At 44.4% G+C, this 20,837-nt stretch overlaps 1 protein-coding gene and 1 non-coding gene across 2 annotated transcripts in view; both read left to right on the plus strand.

Moving 5' to 3' along the window:
* Positions 1-20,837, plus strand: part of LOC139247009 (probable G-protein coupled receptor 139) — a 63,640-nt gene that overhangs the window by 24,224 nt on the left and 18,579 nt on the right. The gene's annotated exons all lie outside the window — the stretch shown is intronic.
* On the plus strand, positions 10,761-10,842 carry trnas-aga (transfer RNA serine (anticodon AGA)). Its single transcript has one exon. It is a non-coding gene; the product is annotated as a tRNA-Ser (tRNA).

Genomic DNA, 20,837 nt, shown 5'->3' on the forward strand with positions numbered 1-20,837 from the left:
TACAATGTCGGAAAATGTGAGGTCATCCATCTTGGGAAAAAAAACAGTAAAAGGGAATATTATTTGAATGGGGAGAAATTACAACATGCTACGGTGCAAAGAGACCTGGGGGTCCATGTGCATGAATCCCCAAAAAGTTAGTTTGCAGGTGCAGCAGGTAATCAGGAAGGCGAATGGAATGTTGGCCTTCATTGCGAGAGGGATGGAGTACAAAAGCAGGGAGGTCATGCTGCAACTGTATCGAGTATTGGTGAGGCCGTACCAGGAGTACAGCGTGCAGTTTTGGTCACCTTACTTAAGGAAGGATATACTAGCTTTGGAGGGGGTACAGAGACGATTCACTCGGCTGATTCCAGAGATGAGGGGTTTACCTTATGATGATAGATTGAGTAGACTCGGTCTTTACTCGTTGGAGTTCAGAAGGATGAGGGATGATCTTATATAAACATTTAAAATCATGAAAGGGATAGACAAGATAGAGGCAGAGAGGTTGTTCCACTGGTCGGGGAGACGAGAACTAGGGGGCACAGCCTCAAAATACCGGGGAGCCAATTTAAAACCGAGTTGAGAAGGAATTGTTTCTCACAGAGGTTTGTGAATCTGTGGAAGTCTTTGCCCAAGGAAGCAGTTGAGGCTAGCTCATTGAATGTATTCAAATCACAGATAGATAGATTTTTAACCAATGAGGGAATTAAGAGTTATGGGGAGCGGGCGGGTAAGTGGAGCTGAGTCCACGGCCAGATCAGCCATGATCTTGTTGAATGGCGGAGCAGGCTCGAGGGGCTAGATGGTCTACTCCTGTTCCTAATTCTTATGTTCTTATGTTCTTATCAAACACTCCCAGAACAGATACAGCGTGAGTTGGAGACAGAGTAAAGTTTCCTCTTCACTGTCTCATTAACCATTCCCTGGGCAGGTACAACCAAGCTCATGGTCTACAGGGCTATCGTAATACCCGCCCTCCTGTATGTCTCAGAGGCATGGACAATGTACAGTAGACACTTTTTCTCGCTGGAGATATATCACCAACAATGTCCCTGCAAAATCCTACAAATCACCTGGCAGTACAGGCACACCAACATCAGCGTCCTAGACCAAGCTAACGTCCCCAACATTGAAGCACTGACCACACTCGATTAGCTCCGCTACGCAGACCACATAGTTCGCATGCCAGACACGAGACTCCCAAAGCAAGTGGTCGATGCGGAACTTCTTCACGGAAAATGAGCCAAAGGTGGGCAGCGGATACGTTACAAGGACACCCTCAAAGCCTCCCTGATAAAGTGTGAGATCACCACTGATATCCCTGGCCAGGGAGTCCCTGGCCAAAGACCACCCTAAGTGAAGGAAGTGTATCCGGGAGTTTAATCGCCAAGAGCATGCAGAAAACAAGTGCAAGCAGAGGAAAGAGCGTGCTGCAAATCGGTCCCACCCACCCCTTCCTTCAACAACTATCTGTCCCACCTGCGACAGAGTCTGTGGCTCTCGTATTAGACTGTTCAGCCCCAATTAACTCACTTCAGGTGTGGAAGCAAGTCTTCATCGATTCTGAGGGACTGCCTATGATGATGATGATGATAACACAGGTTAGATGCAGAGTAAAACTCCCTCTATAATGTCTCACCAGACATTCCCAGGCAGATACAGCTTTGTTTATTGAAGGTTAGATCTCCCTCTTGCCTGTCCCAAACACTCCCAGGGTATGTACAACATTGGTTAGATACAGAGTTAATCTCCCTCTACACTGTCCCATCAAACACTCACACAGCAGGGGTTAGTCAGAGAGTAAAGCTCCCCATGGACTGATCCATCAAATACTCGCATCGCAGTTACGTCATGAATTAGATAGAGAGTACAACTCTTGCAACACTGCCCCATCAAACACTCCCAGCGCAGCTATAGCACGGGTTACTTACAATGTAAAGCTCCCCCAACACTATCCATCAAACACACCCAGGGGAGGAACAACACGGTTTAGATACTGAGTAAAGCTCACCCTACACTCTCCTATCAAACACTCCGTGGAAAGATGCAACACGGAGTAGATGGAGAGAAAAGCTTGCTCTACACTATCCAATCAAGAACTGCCAGGGCAGGTACAGCACGGGTTAGACAGAAATGTTTAGGCTGGGTTTTCCAGAACTTGGGGCCTTGGCAACAGAAGGCACAGCCACCAAAGCCATCAATGGTTGAACAATTATAATCAGGAATGCTCAGGAAGACAGATATCTCATGGGTGGGCGGGGGGGGGCGGTGTGGTGCTGGTTGGGGCTGGAGCAGTTTACAGAGCTAGGGAGGGGCGAGGCCATGGAGAGTTTTGAAAATGTATTAGAATTTTGAAAGCAAGGCGTTGCTGAACGAGAAGCCAATATAGTTCAGCGAGCACAGGGCTGATGGGTGAGCTGGACTTGGTGAGAGTTAGGGCATGGGCAACCGAATTTTGGATCAACTCAAGTTTATGCAGGTGAGAATGTGGCAGGAATGCGTTGGAATAGTCAAGTCCAGAAGTAACAAAGGCAGGGATGGCGGGTCAGCAGCGGATGAGCTGAGGCAACGGCGATGTTACAGAGGTGGAAATATGTATTCATAATTATGCTGTGGATATGTGGTCAAAAACATACTTCAGGGTTAAGTATGGCACCAAGGTTGCAAACAGTCCGGTTCAGGCACAGACACAAGTTGGGGAGAGGGATTGAGTCGGTGGCTAGAGAGCTGAGTTTGTGGCAATGACAATTACAAATATCAGAATATTTCACAGGCTATCACGTGCAAAATGTGTGGATGCATTTTAAAATTCAATCGGTTGAAAAACCAGGTTACAGAAAGTTACGGATTTCAAATCTTATGCAAGACAGTTCAATAAAGGGGCGGTTCAAAGGATTTCAGCTGAGTTTAAACTGCAGTTCAGTCTATTACAACGACAACTCGTGTACTCAAACGGAACAAGTTTGGGGTTTGATATAATAGAAGGTGAACTAGGTGAGAAGTGATGTAAGTTAGATTCAGAAAAAGCACTAAAATGGAACAGTCGGTAACAGAACATCAATTAGTCTCCTCTGATCATGGAGCAATCAAAAAGTCGACACACTGTTTTTGAAACGAAGATAATTTGTTCAACATTTATACAAGATATTAATCTCCAGCCCATATATAGGGGTTATTAAGATAATCGGAAACAAACAAGAGCAGCCAGAATGAACATGGTTCAGTGCCCAAAGCAATCCCAGTAAATCCTGTTCCATTTACAAATGCAGCTTTTCTCCTCAGACCATTTAAAACTAAGATGAGGAGGAATTTCTTCTCTCAGAGGGTTGTAATCTGTGGAATTCTCTGCCCCGAGAGCTGTGGAGGCTGGGTCATTGAATATATTTAAGGCTGAGGTAGACAGGTTTAACAGAGTTGTTCACAATCAGGAAGGCTTTAGATTGAGTCAGGGAACAGAGTAGTTCTGCTCACACAATCAAAGAATGGTTACAGCACGAAAGGCCATTCGGCTCGTCGAGCCCTTGCGGGCTCCCAACTAGTCTCACTGCCCCGCCCTTTCCCACCGGTCCTGCAAATGTTTTCTTTCAGATACTTATCCAATTCCCTTTTTAAAGCTGTGATTGAGTCTGCCTCCACCACCCTTTCAGGCGGTGCATTCCAGATCCTAACGACTCACTGCATAAAATAGATTTTTCTTCCATTGTCTTTGGTTCTTCTTCTCATCCACTTTAAATCCGTCTCCTCTGGTTCTCGACCCCTCCACCAATGGGAACAGTATCTCTCAATCTACTCTGTCCAGACCCCTCATGATTTTGAACACCTCGATCAATTCTCCTCGCAACCTTCTCTGCTCCAAGGAGAACAACCCCAGCTTCTCCAGTCAATCCACGGAACTGAAGTCCCTATTCTCGTGAATCATTCTTGTCAATCTTTTCTGCACCCTCTCTAAGGCCATCACATCCGAATCTGCGGTGCCCAGAATTGGACACAATGATCCAGTTGAGACCGAACCAGTGTTTTACAAAGGATCATCATAACCTCCTTGCTTTTGTACTCTGTGATGCCCAGGATCCTGCAAGCTTTTTTAACTGCTTTCCCAACCTGTCCTGCCACCTTCACCGATTTGTCCACATATACCCGCAGGTCTCACTGTTCATGCATCCCCTTTAGGATTGTACCCTTTCGTTTATATTGTCTCTCCTTGTTCATTTAATCATGCTTTTCTAATTTTATTTCTTAACTCTGATTCACGGCCTCATTTTATTTCTTCCTCCGAACCCCACAACTTAATCTGGCAGCGTAATGTTGGCGAGTGGTGATTGATTGCCCTGGGAACCAACAGGAAGAGATGTCAGAGGCCGGAGGGCAGAGGGTGCAGCGTGTTCTGCAACAAATCACGGTGCTTGAGGGGTGGATCCTGAGTCGGCCCATCGGGTGAGTATGTTTCAACATCTGTTAAACAATTTATCTTTAAAAGTTAAATTGAGATTTCCTTTGTCAACAAAACAGTTTAACATCTGTCAGTATTTTATTTCCATTTATGAGTTCCTATTATGAGTTTCAGACACTTCAGTTCCAAGTGTACCAGGTATTTAAAGGTCATTCATTCCCTCTTTTCATGTCGCTGTTAGTTAAAGGGAAAGAGATTGATTTCCTCTCATTATGCATTTGCAGTAGTAAAAGTAACATCCTTCCTGTTGGTAGTGATTTACATTCTGTGCTGGGCGAGATGACTGGTGGCATCAACCTTTAAAATACACATTCTCGTGTTCAAATCTCTCCAGGTTCTCACCCATCCCTATCTCTGTAACCTTCTCCAGCCCACCAATCCTCTTAACAGTTTGTTTTCTTTGGAACAGAGGAGGCTGAGGGCAGACGTTAATGAGGTGTAGAAAATTATGAGGGACCTAGATAGAGTGGATAGGAAGGACCTATTTCCCTTCGCAGAGGGGTCAGCAACTAGCTGAACCTTTTAGCCAGTATGTAGCAAGCCCAGCAAGAGAGGGGGAAGTTCTGGACTTTGTATTAGGGATTGAAGCTGGGCAGGTGGAAGGGGTATCAGTGGGAGAGCATTGGTGCTATTGATCGTAATTCTCTTAGATTTAGGGTAGTTATGGAAAAGGACAAAGATAGACCAGGAATAAAAGTTCTCAATTGGGGGAAAGCCAATTTTACTGAACTGAGATGTGGTTTAGCCAAAGTGGACTGGAAACAGCTACTTGAAATGGTGAGAGATTGGGAAATGTTGGTGTTCAGAGGGACCTTGGTGTCCTTGTACACGAATCACTGAAAGTTAACATGCAGGCACAGCAAGCAATTAAGAAAACAAATGGTATGTCGGCCTTTATTACAAGAGGAGTTGAGGATAATAGTAAACATAAGAACAGGAACATAAGAAATAGGAACTGGAGTAGGCCATACGGCCCCTCGAGCCTGCTCCGCCATTCAATGAGATCATGGCTGATCTGATCATAACTCAGCTCCACTTACCCGCGAGCACTCCATAACCCCTTACCCCCTTATCATTTAAAAAACTATTTCTGTCTCAAGTTTATTCAATATCCCAGCTTCCACAGTTCTCTGAGGCAGCGAGTTCGACAGGTTTACAACCGTCTGAGAGAAGAAATTCCTCCTCATCTGTTTTAAATGGGCAGCCCCTTCTTCTAAGATCATGCCCTCTAGTTCCAGTCTCCCCCCATCTTATACGTTTCGATAAGATCACCTCTCATTCTTCTGAATTCCAATGAGTAGAGGCCAAAACTACTCAACCTTTCCTCATAATTCAACCTGCTGATCCCTTATATCAACCTAGTGAACCTTCTCTGAACTGCCTCCAAAGCAATTATATTCTTTCCTAAATATGGAAACCAAAACTGCATTCAGTATTCCAGGTGTGGCCTCACCAAAACCTTCTATAGCTGCAGCAAGACTTCCCCGCTTTTATACTCCATCCCCTTTGCAAAAAAGGTCAAAAAACAATTGGCCTTCCTGATCACTTGCTGTACCTGCATACTATCCTTTAGTGTTTCATGCACAAGTAACCCCAGGGCCTGCTGTTTTGCGGCACATTGCAATCTTTCTCCATTTAAATAATAACTTGCTCCGAGACATCTTACTGCAATTATATAGGACCCTGCTGAGACGACACCTGGAGTATTGTGTACAGTTATGATTGCTTACCTAAGGAAGGATGTACTTACCATTGAGGATGGCAACGAAGGTTCGCCAGACTGATACCTGGGATGGAGGGATTGTCCTGTGAGGAGAGATTGAGTAGACTAGGCCTATATTCTGTACAGGTTAGAAGAATGAGAGGTGATCTCATTTTAAAACATAAAAATTCTTACAGGGTTTGACAGTATAGATCAGGGGTGTCAAACATACGGCCCGCGGGCCGAACACGGTCCCGCAAGCCTCTTCCTCCGGCCCACCACGTGTTTTAATTTATATGAACCCTCCCCTCCCCCCCGCCCCGATCTTTTGCTTGCTGACTGGAACACAACTTGAATTTGACGGCCGTCACGGAACAGGAGGAGGGTGGCGGAGGCACGGGAAAGGTCAGTCGGTGTCCACGGGGAGCAATTCTGGGACAACGAGGGCACTCACATGGACTGTCAATGGGAGATAAGTTTTGAGTGAGGCAGTGAGTAGATAAACACCAAGAGAGAGGGGGAGGAGTGTCGCTGGAACTCCAGGTGATGTAACAGATGATGGGGGTTAGTGCAGGGTAGGTAGTGAGGGGGTTGTGTTCTTGCACTTCTCCCCCCTCCTCAGCCCCAGTGAGGCGCTGATTTTAAAATTCTCAGCTTCCTGTTCAAACCCCTCGATGGCCCCGCCCCTCCCTATCTCTGTAACCTCCTCCAGCCCCTACAACTTTCCCTCTCTCTGTAACCTTCTCCAGTCCCGACACCCCTCCCTATCTCTGTAACCTCCTCCAGCCCCTACAACTTTCCCTCTCTCTGTAACCTTCTCCAGTCCCGACACCCCTCCCTATCTCTGTAACCTCCTCCAGCCCCTACTACCTCCCTATCTCTGTAACCTCCTCCAGTCCCTACAACCCTACCTATCTCTGTAACCTCCTCCAGACCCTACACCCGTCCCTATCTCTGTAACATCCTCCAGCCCTACACCCCTCCCTATCTCTCTAACCTCCTTGAGCCCCTACACCTCTCCCTATCTTTGTAACCTCCTCCAGCCCTACACCCCTCCCTCTCTCTCTAACCTCTTCGAGCCCCTCCACCTCTCCCGATCTCGCTAACGTTGTTAGGGTTAACTTAACCCACCACTAGGATTCTGTTAGCCTTAAAGTAAATGCAGGTTTTATTAATACAAGCCGGCAGGGAAGCTATCCTTGAAGGAATGCTCGAAGATAGAGCCAGAGACATATTACTTTATACAGTTTCAGATTATAGCATTACGTAAATACGTAAGTTCGAATTAATACATGCTGATTGATTAATACATGATTGGAACAGCGCTTCCTCCAATCTGGCTTCTATATGCCTTAATTGGCAATTCCAAATACATGTTGTTATGATTCTTTTTAATTAACTCTTATCTTGCTATACAATTCAAATTCTATGTTATCTGTGTCTGTGCCCAGCTCCCAAGGCCTTTGGTCTATGAATTGGAACATCTGCTCCTCTGTGGAAGGCATCCCACACATGGTTCCCACAGTCTGAAAACAGGCTGTGGGATCCATTTTAAAAACCTCTTAACTCCATTTTAAAACATCGCAATTGTTATTATTAATTGTAATTTCAATTTGTAATCTGCCCTTTCAGTCCCTCCTGTTGATCCCTGATTATTTCTAAATAATCAGCTGACCACATATATGTTCTGAGCCATCTGCTGGAAATGGTGATATCAAGTCCATATTCCTGGGATCGCTCGTAGTTCCATCTTTTGCGGAGTCTTTACACACTACCCCTGACCATTCCCCTGGGATATTGGCACGCCATTTATATTTCTTTTTGTACATACAGTGCATAAGCTCGGGGGTCTTGGTTGTTTCCCTAACGCGTTACAAAACCATTCGCCTCCCTATCATGCCTACATTACATAATTAACAAGGCTGTTTGATGTTCGGCTAGAACCACGTGGTTGTATATCTCTCTGATCTGACACATCAGATATAGTTGGATCACGATACATGTCCCTTCCAGTACCATTATTATCTCAATTAAATGCCACATCAATTTGAGGACTGCGTAGGCTTCAGGTGACCAGACCTTAAAAGTATCCCACCATGAACAACAATCTTCCTTTCCCTGCCTTATCCTAACCTGATTCCTCTGTCCCCCGCCTCGGTTTCGTTGATCAGGCGATAGGATTGGGACACTCACGACTCAGATCAGGTGTTCATGCCGTTTTGTTTTGTTTGATTAACCCTCTTTGGATCTAGCAAAGGCTTTCTGCGTTCTTGGTTACGGGCCTTGGCCAACCTCTTCTTCCTGCATCTCTTGTATCTGCCTGTGCAGTCTCCCAGGAGCATCAACACCACTATCAGCTGCACTAGGACTAACACATGGGATATAATTCGAATCCCTATCTTGTAACTTTACTCGGGTAAGCCTCGCCTGTCTTTGCACTTGTTACATAACATCACCAACCAACTCAAGGCTATTACTATCTTTACTGCCACTAGGGTATGGGAAAGGATCCTTATCCAGGGATGTATAATCTCAAGTACCAAGGCGGGTTTTTCAGGTTATCCTTTATTTCACTGTCCAGTTCTTCAGCTTTCTCCTTCAGCTCTTAATATATTTTAATGTTATTTCTTGAGCTCAGTTAAATCTTCAAGTAACAGGTGAATTGATTGTGCTTGCTCTTCCATGTAAACATCCATGCCTTGCTTAATCTCATCACTTATATTTCATGTCATTGTCTTCCTGGCATGTCATGTTTGCTCTTCCCACTGCCACCGACAGTCTTGGAGTAACGTAAGTTCCCAGGCTAGTTACCACACAATATTCTCCTCGCCCATGATAGGTGTAATGTGTGGGTTCGGTTCGGGCAGGGTTTATTCCCATGACACATCCTTCCGTAGTATTGTCAAACCCGCAGCTATCCTTGCTCCCGTCTCCCACTGGGTGAGGGCATATAGTTAGACTCCCTTCTCTCCGGCACATGAATAAAGATATTCCCCTTATATTTCCATTCTTTTTGATCTCATACTGGTCCATCGCGGATGCACTCTTCCCCTCGTATTATGTTTGTTTCCCCTCACATCCTCCTGTAACCGCATACACCCTTGTCATTCCTTTCAAAAGGGCCACATTACAGCAAAAGTCTAAAGGGACAAAGTGTGTTAAAAAGACAAGCCTGAAGGCTCTGTGCCTCCATGTGAGGAATATTCGTAATAAGGTGGACGAATTAACTGCACAGGCACCAATTAATGAATATGATATAATTGGCACCACGGAGACATGGCTGTCCTAAGGCTGTGTCCCCTGGTTCTGGACTTCCCCAAAATCGGGAACAAGCTACCCGCATCTAACCTGTCCCGTCCCGCCAGAATCCTTATGTTTCTATGAAATCCCCTCTCATCCTTCTCAACTCCAATATATAAAAATCCAGTTGATCCAGTCTCTCCTCATATGATAGTCCGGCCATCCCGGGAATCAGTCTGGTGAACCTTCGCTGCACTCCCTCAATAGCAAGAACGTCCTTCCTCAGATTATGAGACCAAAACTGAACACAATATTCCATGTGAGGCCTCACCAAGGCCCTGTACAACTGCAGTAAGAATCTGTTGAATCTGCATTTTACTGTAACTCTATGACATTCTGAACCGATAAAGAAATGGAATCGTGAAATGTATCTGTGTCTCTCAGTCTCTGCCTCACTCTCTACCTCTGTCTCTTTAGAGATCTGTGCATGTGTTTGCGTGTTTGAGTCTTTGTGTCCCTCACGCTGCCTCTCTCTGACTCACTCTGTCTTTCCCTGTTTTTCTGTTTGTCTCGATCTCTCAATCTGTCCGTGTCTTTCTCACAGTGTCCAGTTCTGATCCAAAGGGATTATCTCAGTCTCTCCGTCTGACTGTCTCTCTCTTTCCCATCATTACTGTCTGTCTATGTCTCTGCCTGTCTGTTTCTCTTTGCCTGTCTCTGTTCGATCCTGTCTCTAACCTGTTGAGTATTTCCATCATTTTCTGTTTTTATCTCTGTCTCTCGCTCTCACCTCTCACTATCTCTCTCTCCCTCTCTTTGACGCTCCCTTTTTCCATGTCTTTGTCTTTGTCTCTGGCTTTCCTGTACTCTTTGCCTCCCTCTCTTTATGGAGCACACACACACACATATCTGTGTATGTGTGTGTTTGAGTCTTTGTTTCACTCAGTCTGCCTATCCCTCTCAGTCTCACACTTGCTCTCTCTCTATTTCTCTAGCTCGCTGTCTGTCTCTCCCTGTTCCTGTTTTTGTATCTGTCTCTCAATGTGTCTGTCTCTTTCTCATGGTGTCTAGTTCTTTTCACAGCTCGATTCCTGCTGTCTCAAAATCTACACCCGTCAGTACCTCGTTAGTATAGTCGTGAGTATCCCCACCTGTCATGCGGGAGGAAGCATTTTCTAAATGTAGAATTGTACTTCTGTTATTCGGTATAGATTCATATTAAAAGTTCCAGAGCAACATAGAAGAGTAAAAATACAGCAAGACGATATTGGCTCTTCCAGATTTTTAGGAAACGGAGACTTTTTCAGGACTCTGTGGTGTTCTGATGCAGAGAGATGGATGATTGAGTTATATCTTAGTAACATTTAAAAACACACAGACGCAGTAATCGTGGCCGAGTGGTTAAGGCGATGGACTAGATATCCATTGGAGTTTACCCGCGCAGGTTCGAATCCTGCCGACTACGGATTCCAGCATTTTTCATTCAATTTCAGACTTTAACCAGGTCCCTGCAAAACGGATCCTGAGTTGGATGGAATAACGTCCCACACCTTTCAACACTGACATGTTATTCTCATTTTCATTAATCTGCAATATTTACGATACATACGGATAGAAAAACGCAAAAATCAGCTAAATTAGCGACAGTGATTCAGCCTGTCTATCCCTCTATATGTCTAAGGCACTCTGTGTATGTCCATTGGTGCATCTATATTTTTGGTTATGTATGCGTGTGTGTCTCTGTGTCTGTCTATCTGTGTGTGTGTCTCTGTGTCTGTCTATCTGTGTATATGTCTCTGTGTATGCGCAACTGTCTGCGGATATCATCACCATGAATTTGGTATGTCCTGGAACTTTAAAAAAAGATTTGGGGAAAATAATACGGTTGTGACATTTGATATCGGCTTTGCTTCAGCGACAGCATTTTCGACTTCAAGTCCCACTCCTGAGACTTGAGCATATAATCTTGGTTGAGACTCAAGTGCAGTACTTGGGGAATTTTGCATTGTTGAAGATGTTGACTTTCGGATGAAATGTTAAATTGAAGCTCCATCTGCACTCTCGGGTGAATGTCAATGTTCCGACAGCATTATTCGATAAAGAGTACTGAGTTGCCCCCATGTCACTTTTATATAAATATTCTGAAATGCTCACTGAAAACCTGTGTGTATGCGTGTGTCTGTGAGGGTGGAGCTCAAGCCCAGATTCTCACAGAGACAGAATGTGAAGGTTCACAAGTCCAGAATGGCCGAGTGTATAAGTCGTTGCATTTAAGATCCAATGGGTTTATATTTACGTGGGTTCGAACCCCACTCCTGGTAACTCTTGAATTTAACACCGATTTTCTCCCATCCTGCTCAGTGATACCCTCTGTCACATTCTCAACTGACCAAGAAATGGGATTGTGAAGTGCCTCTCACTCTATGTCTTTAGAGAGCTCTGTATATCTTTACGTGTTTGAGTCTCTGACTCAATGTGTCTGAGGACCAACAAGCTGAATTCAGGGAGCTAGGAGTTAAATTAAAAAGTAGGATTTCAAAGGTCGCAAACTCATAATTGCTACCAGCGCCACCTGCTAGTCGGAGCAGCAATCGCAGGATATCTCAGATGAATACGTGGCTTGAAGTGTGGTGCAGATGGGAGGGATTCAAGTTCTGGGACTTTGGAACCGGTTCTGCGGGAGGTGGGACCAGAACGAAACCGGACGGTCTGCACCTGGGCAGGACCAGAACCAATGTTCAAGGGGGAGTGCATGCTAGTGTTTCTGGGGAGGGTTTAAAGTAATATGGCAGGGCGACGGGAGACAGAGGGAAGTAGAATGGGCGCAGAAGTGAAAGAATAAAAGTAAAGGTGGAGGGCAGAGAAACCCACGGCAAAAATCAAATAGGGCCACTTTACAGCAAAATTCTAAAGGGTCAACGTGTGTTAAAATAACAAGCCTGGAGGCTCTGTGCCTCATTGCGAGGAGTATTCGTAATAAGCTGGACGAATTAACTGCACAAGCAGCAATTACTGAATATGAAATAATTGACATCACGGAGACATGGCTCCAGGGTGACCAAGGCTGGGAATTCAACATTCAGGAAGCATAGACAGAAATGAAAAGGTGGTAGGGTAGCGTTGCTGGTTAAAGAGGAAATTAGGGCAATAGTGAGGAAATTAAGGCAATAGTAAGGAACGACATTAGCTTGGATGATGTGGAATATGAATGGGTGGAGCTGCGGAATACCAAAGGGAAGAAAACGCAAGTGGAGTTGTGTACAGATCAGCAGACAGTAGTAGTGAGGTTGGGGACAGCATCAAACAAGAAATTAGGGATGCGTGCCATAAAGATACAGCTGTTATCAAGGGCGACTTTACTTTACATGTAGATTGGGCTAACCAAACAGGTAGCAATATGGTGGAGGTGTATTTCCTCGAGCGTATTCGGGATGGTTTTCTCACTCAGTATATCGAGGGATCATCTAGTGGGCTGGCCATCCTAGACTGGGTGATGTGTAATGAGAAAGGACCAATTAGCAATCTTGTTGTGCGAGGCCCCTTGGGAAAGAGTGACCATAATAAGGTAGAATTCTTTATTAAGGTGGCGAGTGACACAGTTAATTGAGAGACTAGGGTCCTGAATTTAAGGAAAGATAACTTCGATGGTATGAGGCGTGAATTTGCTAGAATAGACTGGCGAATGATACTTAAAGGGTTGAAGGTGGATAGGCCATGGCAAACATTTAAAGATCAAATGGATGAACTTCAACAATTGTATTTCCCTGTCTGGAGTAAAAATAAAATGGGGAATGTGGCTCAACCGTGGCTAACAAAGGAAATTAAGGATAGTGTTAAATCCAGGGAAGAGGCATATAAATTGGCCAGAAAAAGCTTCAACCTGAGGACTGGAAGGAATTTAGAATTCGGCAGGGGAGGACAAAGGGTTTAATTAGGAGGGGGAACATAGATTATGAGAGGAATCTTGCTGGGAACATAATAAAGTTCGATAGATATGTGAAGACAAAAAGATTAGAGAAGACAAACGTAGGTCCCTTGCAATCAGATTCAGGTGAATTTATAATGGGGAAGAAGGCAATTGTAGACGAGTTGAACAATCACTTTGGTTCTGTCTTCACGAAGGAAGAAACGCATAACCTTCCAGAAATACGAGGGCACCAAGGATCTAGCGAGAAGGAGGAACTGAAGGAAATCCTTATCAGTCAGGTAATTGTGTTCGGGAAATTGATGGGATTGAAGGCCGATAAATCCCCGGGGCCTGATAGTCTGCATTGGAAAGTACTTAAGGAAGTGGCCCTAGAAATAGCGGATGATCATTTTCGAACAGTCTATCGACTCTAGATCAGCTCATATGAACTGAAGGGTAAATAATGTAACACCACATTTTAAAAAAGGAGGGAGATAGAAAGCGGATAATTACAGACCGGTTAGCCTGACATCAGTAGTGGGGAAAATGTACGAATCAATTTATTAAAGATGAAATAGCAGCGCATTTGGAAAGCAGTGACAGGATCGGTCCAAGCTGCATGAATATATGAATGGGAAATCAAGCTCGACAAAACTTCTGGAATTATTTGAGGATGTAGCTAGTATAATGGACAAGGGCAACCAGTGGATGTGGTGTATTTGGACTTTCAAAAGGCTTTCAACAAGGTCCCACTCACGTATTGGTGTGCAAAGTTAAAGCACATGGTATTGGGGGTAATGTACTGACGTGGATAGAGAACTGGTTGGCAGACAGAAAGCAGAGAGTCGGGATAAACGGTCCTTTTCAGAAAAGCAGGCAGTGACTAGTGGGGTGCCACAGCGCTCAGTGCTGGGATCCCAGCTATTTACAATATACATTAATGATTTAGATGAAGGAATTGAGTATAATATCTTCAAGTTTGCAGATGATACTAACAGGATGGCGGTGTGAGCTGTGAGGAGGACGCTAACAGGCTGCAGGGTGACTTGGACCGGTTAGGTGAGAGGGCAAATGCATGGCAGATGCAGTATAATGTGGATAAATATGAGGTTATCCACTTTAGTGGCAAAAACACGAAGGCAGAATATTATCTGTATGGCAGCAGATTTGGAAAACGGGAGCTGCAACGAGACCTGGGTGTCATGGTACATCAGTCATTGAAAGCTGGCATGCAGTTCCAGCAGGCAGTGAAGAAGGCAAATGGTATGTTTGCCTTCATAGCTAGGGGATTTGCGTATCGGCGCAGGGAGGTCTTACTGCAGTTGTACAGGACCTTTGTGAGACCTCACCTGGAATATTGTGTTCAGTTTTGGTCTCGTAATCTGAGGAAGGTCTTTCTTGCTATTGAGGGAGTGCAGCAAAGGTTTACCTGACTGATTCCCGGGATGGCAGGACTGACATATGAGGAGAGATTGAATCGACTGTGTCTCTGTGTCTGTCTATCTGTATATATGTCTCTGTGTATGTGCAACTGTCTGTGGAAATCATCACCGTGAATTTGGTATGTCCTGGAACTTAAAAAAAAAGACTTGGGGAAAGTAATACGGCTGTGAACTTTTGTCTCAGCTTTGGTTCAGTGGCAGCATTCTCGACTGAATCAGGAGTTTGTGTGTTCAAGTCGCACTCCTGAGACTTGAGCATATAATCTTTGCGAACACTCAACTGCAGGACTTGGGGAATTTTGCATTGTTGAAGCTGTTGACATTCGGATGAAATGTTAAATTGAAGCTCCGTCTGCGCACTCGTTGGATGTGAGAGGTCCCAGAGCATTACTTCAAAAAGAATAGGAGAGTTGCCCCCGTGTCAATATTGCTAAAAATGATCGGAAATGGTCCCTGAAACCCGATGTGCATGTGTGTGGCTGTGGGGGTGGAGATGAAGCCCAGATTCTCACAGAGACATAATCCAATTGCTGACGGGACCAGGATGGCCGAGAGGTTAAGGCGTTGGGCTGGTGATCCAATGGGTTTTTACGCTCGTGGGTTCGTATCCCACTCCTGCTGATTGCTTAATTAAACAAAGATTTTTTTCCCATCCTGCTCAGTGATACCCGAATTTCATCTGTTGCATTTGCATTTTTCTGTAACTCGGTGACACTCTGAGCAGATAATGAAATGAAATTGTGCAATGTATCTGTGTCGCTAAGTCTCTGCCTCTCTCTCCCTTTAGAGAGCTGTGTATGTGTTTGTGTATTTGAATCTTTGTCTCTCTCAGTCTGCCTCTCTCTGATTCACTCTGTCTGTCCCTTTTACTTTGTTTGTCTCTGTCTCTCAATCTGTCTCTTTCTCACGATGTCAAGTTCTGTTCCAAAGGGATTCTCTCAGACTATCTGTCTGACTGTCTCTCTCTTTCCATCATCTCTGTCTGTCCATGTCTTTGCCTGTCTCTATTACTCCCTGCCTCTAACCTGATGAGTATTTCCATCATTTTCTGTTTTTGCCTCTTTGTCTCTCTCTCTATCTGTCTTTTTCTCTATCTGTCTCCCTCTTTGTCTCTCTCTTTGTCCCTGGCTTTTTCTTTTCATTCCATCACTATTTGCCTCCCTCTCTTTTTGGAGCACGCAAACACATCTCTGTGTATGTATGTTTTCAAGTCTTTGTCTCACTCAGTCTGACCCTCCGTCTCAGTCTCAAACTTTCTGTCTCTCTCTGTCTCTATCTCACTTTCTGTCACTCCCTGTTTCCCTGTTTGTCTCTGTTTCTCAATGTGTCTCTCTCTTTCTCACGGTGTCCAGTTCTGTTCCAATCGGATTCTCCCAGTCTCTCTTTCTGACTGTCTCACTCTTTCCCATCATCTCTGTCTGTCTATGTCTCTGCCTGTCTGTCTCTCTTTGTCTGTCTCTGTTAGTCCCTGTCTCTAACCTGATAAGAGTTTCCATCATTTTCTGCTTTTGTCTCTATCTCTCTCTCTCTATCTGTATCTCTCCTTGTCACTGTATTTATCATTGTCTTTCTCTCATTCTATCCCTCTCTCTCTTAATAGATCACACACACAGACCTCTGTATATGTATGTGTTTGAGTCTTTTTCTCACTCAGTCTGCCTCTCCTTCTCAGTCTCACACTTTCTGTCTCTCGTTGTCTCTATCTCGCTGTCTGTCTCTCCCTGTTTGTCGGTTTGCCTCTGTGTCTCAATGTGGCTGTCGACTTTTCATGGTGTCCAGTTCTATTCACAACTCGATTCCTGCTCTGACAGAACTGATGCTCGTCAGTTTCTCGTTTGTATAGTATTGAGTATCCCCGCCGGTCATGAGGAGTCCGGGGATCAATTCCCCGACGGGGAGGCAGTTGTTTCAAAATGTTGAATTTTACTTCTGTTTCTTGGAAGAGATTCATATTAAAAAGTTCCAGAGCAATATAGAACTGTAAAAATACAGGTAGAGGAGATTGCCTCTTCCTGATTTTGAGCAAACGGAGACTTTTTCATGATTCTTGGGCCGTCTGCTGCACAGAGATGGATGACTGAGTTGTGTCTGCGTAACGTTCAAGGAGGCAGAAATGCATTAGTCGTGGCCGAGTGGTTAAGGCGATGAACTCGAAATCCATTGAGTTTTCCCCATGCAGTTTCGAATCCTGCAGACTTCGATACCCAGCATTTTTCATTGCATTTAACAATTTAACCATGTCTCTCGAAAACTGATCCTGAGATAGGTGGAATAACATCCCACACCTTTCAACACTGACTTCTCTTTCTGATTTTTATTAATCTGCAATATTAAAGATACATACGGATAGAAAAACGCAAAAAGCTGTCAAAGTTTCTACAGTGATTCAGACTGCCTATCCTTCTATATGTCTAAGGCATCGGTGCATCTCCGTTGGTGCGTGTAACTGTCTGTGGAAATCACCACCATGAATTTGGTATGTCCTGGAACTTATAAAAAAGAATTGGGAAATGTAATACTGTTGTGAACTTTGGTATCGGCTTTGTTGCAGTGGCAGCAGTCTCAACTGAATCAGGAGTTTGTGTGTTCAATTCCCACTCCTGAGACTTAAGCATATAATCTTGGCCTACACTCTAGTGCAGCACTTGGGGAATTTTGCATTGTTGAAGCTGTTGACGTTCGGATGAAATTTTAAATTGAAGCTCCGTCTGCACCCTCGTATGGATGTGAAACATCCCAGAGCATGACTCGAAAAAGAATAGGAGAGTTGCCCCCGTGTCAATATTACTAAAAATGTTCGTAAATGCTCACTGAAAAACGATGTGTATGTGTGTGTCTGTGGGAGTGGGGTTGAATCCAGATTCTCGCAGAGACAGAATCCAGATTGTGACAGGACCAGGATGGCCGCGTGGTTAAGGCGGTGGCTTTAAAATTCAATGTACTTTTCCCGCGTGGGTTTGTACCCCACTCCTGGTATCTCTTTAATTTAACACGGATTTCCTCCCATTCCGATCAGTGATACCGGATTTTCATCTGTTGAATCTGCAATTTTCTGTACCTATGTGACAGTCTGAGCCGATAATGAAATGAAATTGTGAAATGTATCTGTGTCGCTCGGTCTCTGCCTCTCTCTCTCTTTCGAGAGCTGTGTATGCGTTTGTATGTTTGAGTCTTTGTCTCAATCTATCTGTCCCTGTTTCTCGATTTGTCTCTGTCTCTCAATCTGTCTCTTTCTCACGGTGTCCACGTCTGTCCCAATGGGATTCTCTCAGACTCTTTGTCTGACTGGCTCTCTCTTTCCAATCATTTCTGTCTGACCATGTCTTTGCCTGCCTCTGTTCGTCCCTGTCTCTAACCTGATAAGTATTTCCATCATTTTCATTTTTTGTCTCTATCTCTCTCTCGCTATCTGTCTCTCTCCTTGTCACTGTCTTTATCATTGTCTTTCTCTCACTCTTTCCCTCTCTTTCTTTATAAATCACACACACACACATCTCTGTATATGTTTGTATTTGAGTCTTTTTCTCACTCAGTCTGCCTCAGACTCATACTTTCTGTCTCTCGTTGTCTCTATCTCGTTGTCTGTCTCTCCCTGTTTGTCGGATTGTCTCTGTCTCTCAATACGTCGGTCGGCTTCTCATGGTGTCCAGTTCTGTTCACATCTCGATTCCAGGTCTGACAGAGACACTAACTGTCAGTTCCTCGTTAGTATAGTGGTGAGTATCCCTGCTGGTCATGCGGGAGACTGGGGTTCAATTCGCCGACGAGGAGGGAGTTGTTTCAAATATACAAAGTTTTACTTTTGTTTCTTGGTATCGACTCATGTTAAAAAGTTCCAGAGTATATAGAACATTAAAAATACAGCAAGATCAGATTGCTACTTCCAGATTTTTAGCAAACGGAGACTGTTTCAGGATTCTGTGAACGTCTGCTGCACAGAAATGGATGACTGAGTTTTATCTGAGTAACATTTAAAGAGGCAGCGGACCAGTAGTTGTGGCCGAGTGGTTAAGACGATGGACTGAAAATCCATTGGGGTTTCCCCGTGCAGATTTGATTCCGGCCGACTGCGTTTCTCAGCATATTTCATTCTGTTTGATAATTTAACCAGGTTCATGCAAAACTGATTCTGAGATAGATGGAACAAAAGCCAGCCAAAGTAGCGACAGTGAACCTGCCTGTCTATCCATCTATTTGTATAAGGCACTCTGTGTATATCTTGATCTGGGTGTCATGGTACATCAGTCATTGAAAGTTGGCACGCAGGTGCAGCAGGCGGTGAAGCAGGCAAATGGCATGTTCGCCTTCATAGCTGGGTGATTTGAGTACAGGAGCAGGGAGGTCTGACTGCAGTTGTACAGAGCCTTGGTGGGGTCACACCTGGAATATTGTGTTTAGTTTTGTTCTCACAATCTGAGGAAGGACGTCCTTGCTATTGAGGGAGTACAGCGAAGATTCACCAGCTTGTTCCCGGGATAGTAGGACTGACATATGAGGAGAGACTGGATCAACTGGGCTGGTATCCACTGGAGATTAGAAGAATGAGAGGCGCTCCCATAGAAATATATAAAATTCTGACGAGATTGGACAGGTTAGAGGCGGGTAGAATGTTCCCATTGCTGTGGAATTCGAGAACCAAGGATGACAGTGTAAGATTAAGTGGTAAGGTATTTAGGACCGAAATGAGGAGAAACTTCTTCACTCTGGCATTCTCTACCGCAGAAAGTTGTTGAGGCCAGATCGTTAGATATATTCAAAACGGAGTTAGATATGGCCCTTACGGCTAAAGGGATCAAGGGGTATGGAGAGAAAGCAGGAAAGGGGTACTGAGGTTGAATGATCAGCCATGATCTTATTGAATGATGGTGCAGGCTCGAAGGGCCGAATGGCCTACTCCTGCAACTAATTTATTTGTTTCTATGTTTCTATGTTGATGCGTGTATATTTTTGGTTATTGTGTGTGTGTGTGTCTGTGTATGTCTGTCTGTATGCATGTCTCTGTGTATGTGCAACTGTCTATGGAAATCATCACCATGAATTTGGTGCGTCCTGGAAATTTTAAAAAGCTTCGGGAAAATAATACGGTTGTGATCTTTGGTATCGGCTTTTTTTCAGTGGCTCCATTCTCGACTGAATCAGGAGGTTGTGTGTGTCAGTCGCACTCCTGAGACTTGAGCACGTCATCTTGGCTGACACTCAAATGCAGTGCTTGGGGAATTTTGCATTGTTGAAGCTGTTGACATTCGGATGAAATGTTAAATTGAAGCTTCATCTGCACCCTCGGGTGGATGTGAAAGGTCCCATAGCCTTCTCATGGTGTCCAGTTCTATTCACAGCTCGAATATTGCTTTGACAAAACCCATGCGCATCAATACCTCGTGGGAAAGTGGTGAATATCCCCATCTGTCACACGGGAGACCACGGTTCAATTCCCTAACGGGGAGGCTGCATTTTACAAAAGGCAGAATTTTGCTTCTGTTTCTTGGTATAGATTCATTTTAAAAAGTTCCAGGGCAATATAGAGCAGCAAAAATACAGCCTCTTCCAGATTTTTAGCAAACGGTGACTTTTTCACGAGTCTGTGGCCGTCTGCTGCACAGAGATGGATGGTTGAGTTTTAACTGAGTAACTTTAAAAAAGGCAGCGAGCCAGTAGTCGTGGCCCATTGGTTAAGGCCATAGACTAAAAATCCTTTCGGGTTTCCCTGCATAGATTTGAATCCTGCCGACTCCGTTTCTCAGCATATTTCATTCTGTTTGACAATTTAACCAGGTCCCTGCAAAACACATTCTGAGATAGACGGAACAACGTCCCACACCTTTCAATGCCGCCGCTATTTTCTTTCTTTCATTAATCTGCAATATTCACGATACATACGGATAGAAAATCGCAAAAATCAGCCAAAGTTGCGACAGTGATTCAGCCTGTCTATCCCTCGAGATGTCTAAGGCATGTGTGCATGCCCGTTGGTGCGTGTAAATTTTTGTGTGTGTGTCTCTGTGTATGTCTATCTGTAAAAATGTCTATGTGTATGTGCAACTGTCTGTGGAAATCATCACCATGAATTTGGTATGTCCTGGAACTTAAAAAAAAGACTTGGGAAAGTAATAT

The sequence above is a fragment of the Pristiophorus japonicus genome, unplaced genomic scaffold, assembly GCF_044704955.1.
Source record: "Pristiophorus japonicus isolate sPriJap1 unplaced genomic scaffold, sPriJap1.hap1 HAP1_SCAFFOLD_251, whole genome shotgun sequence".
Lineage (NCBI taxonomy): Eukaryota > Metazoa > Chordata > Chondrichthyes > Pristiophoridae > Pristiophorus > Pristiophorus japonicus.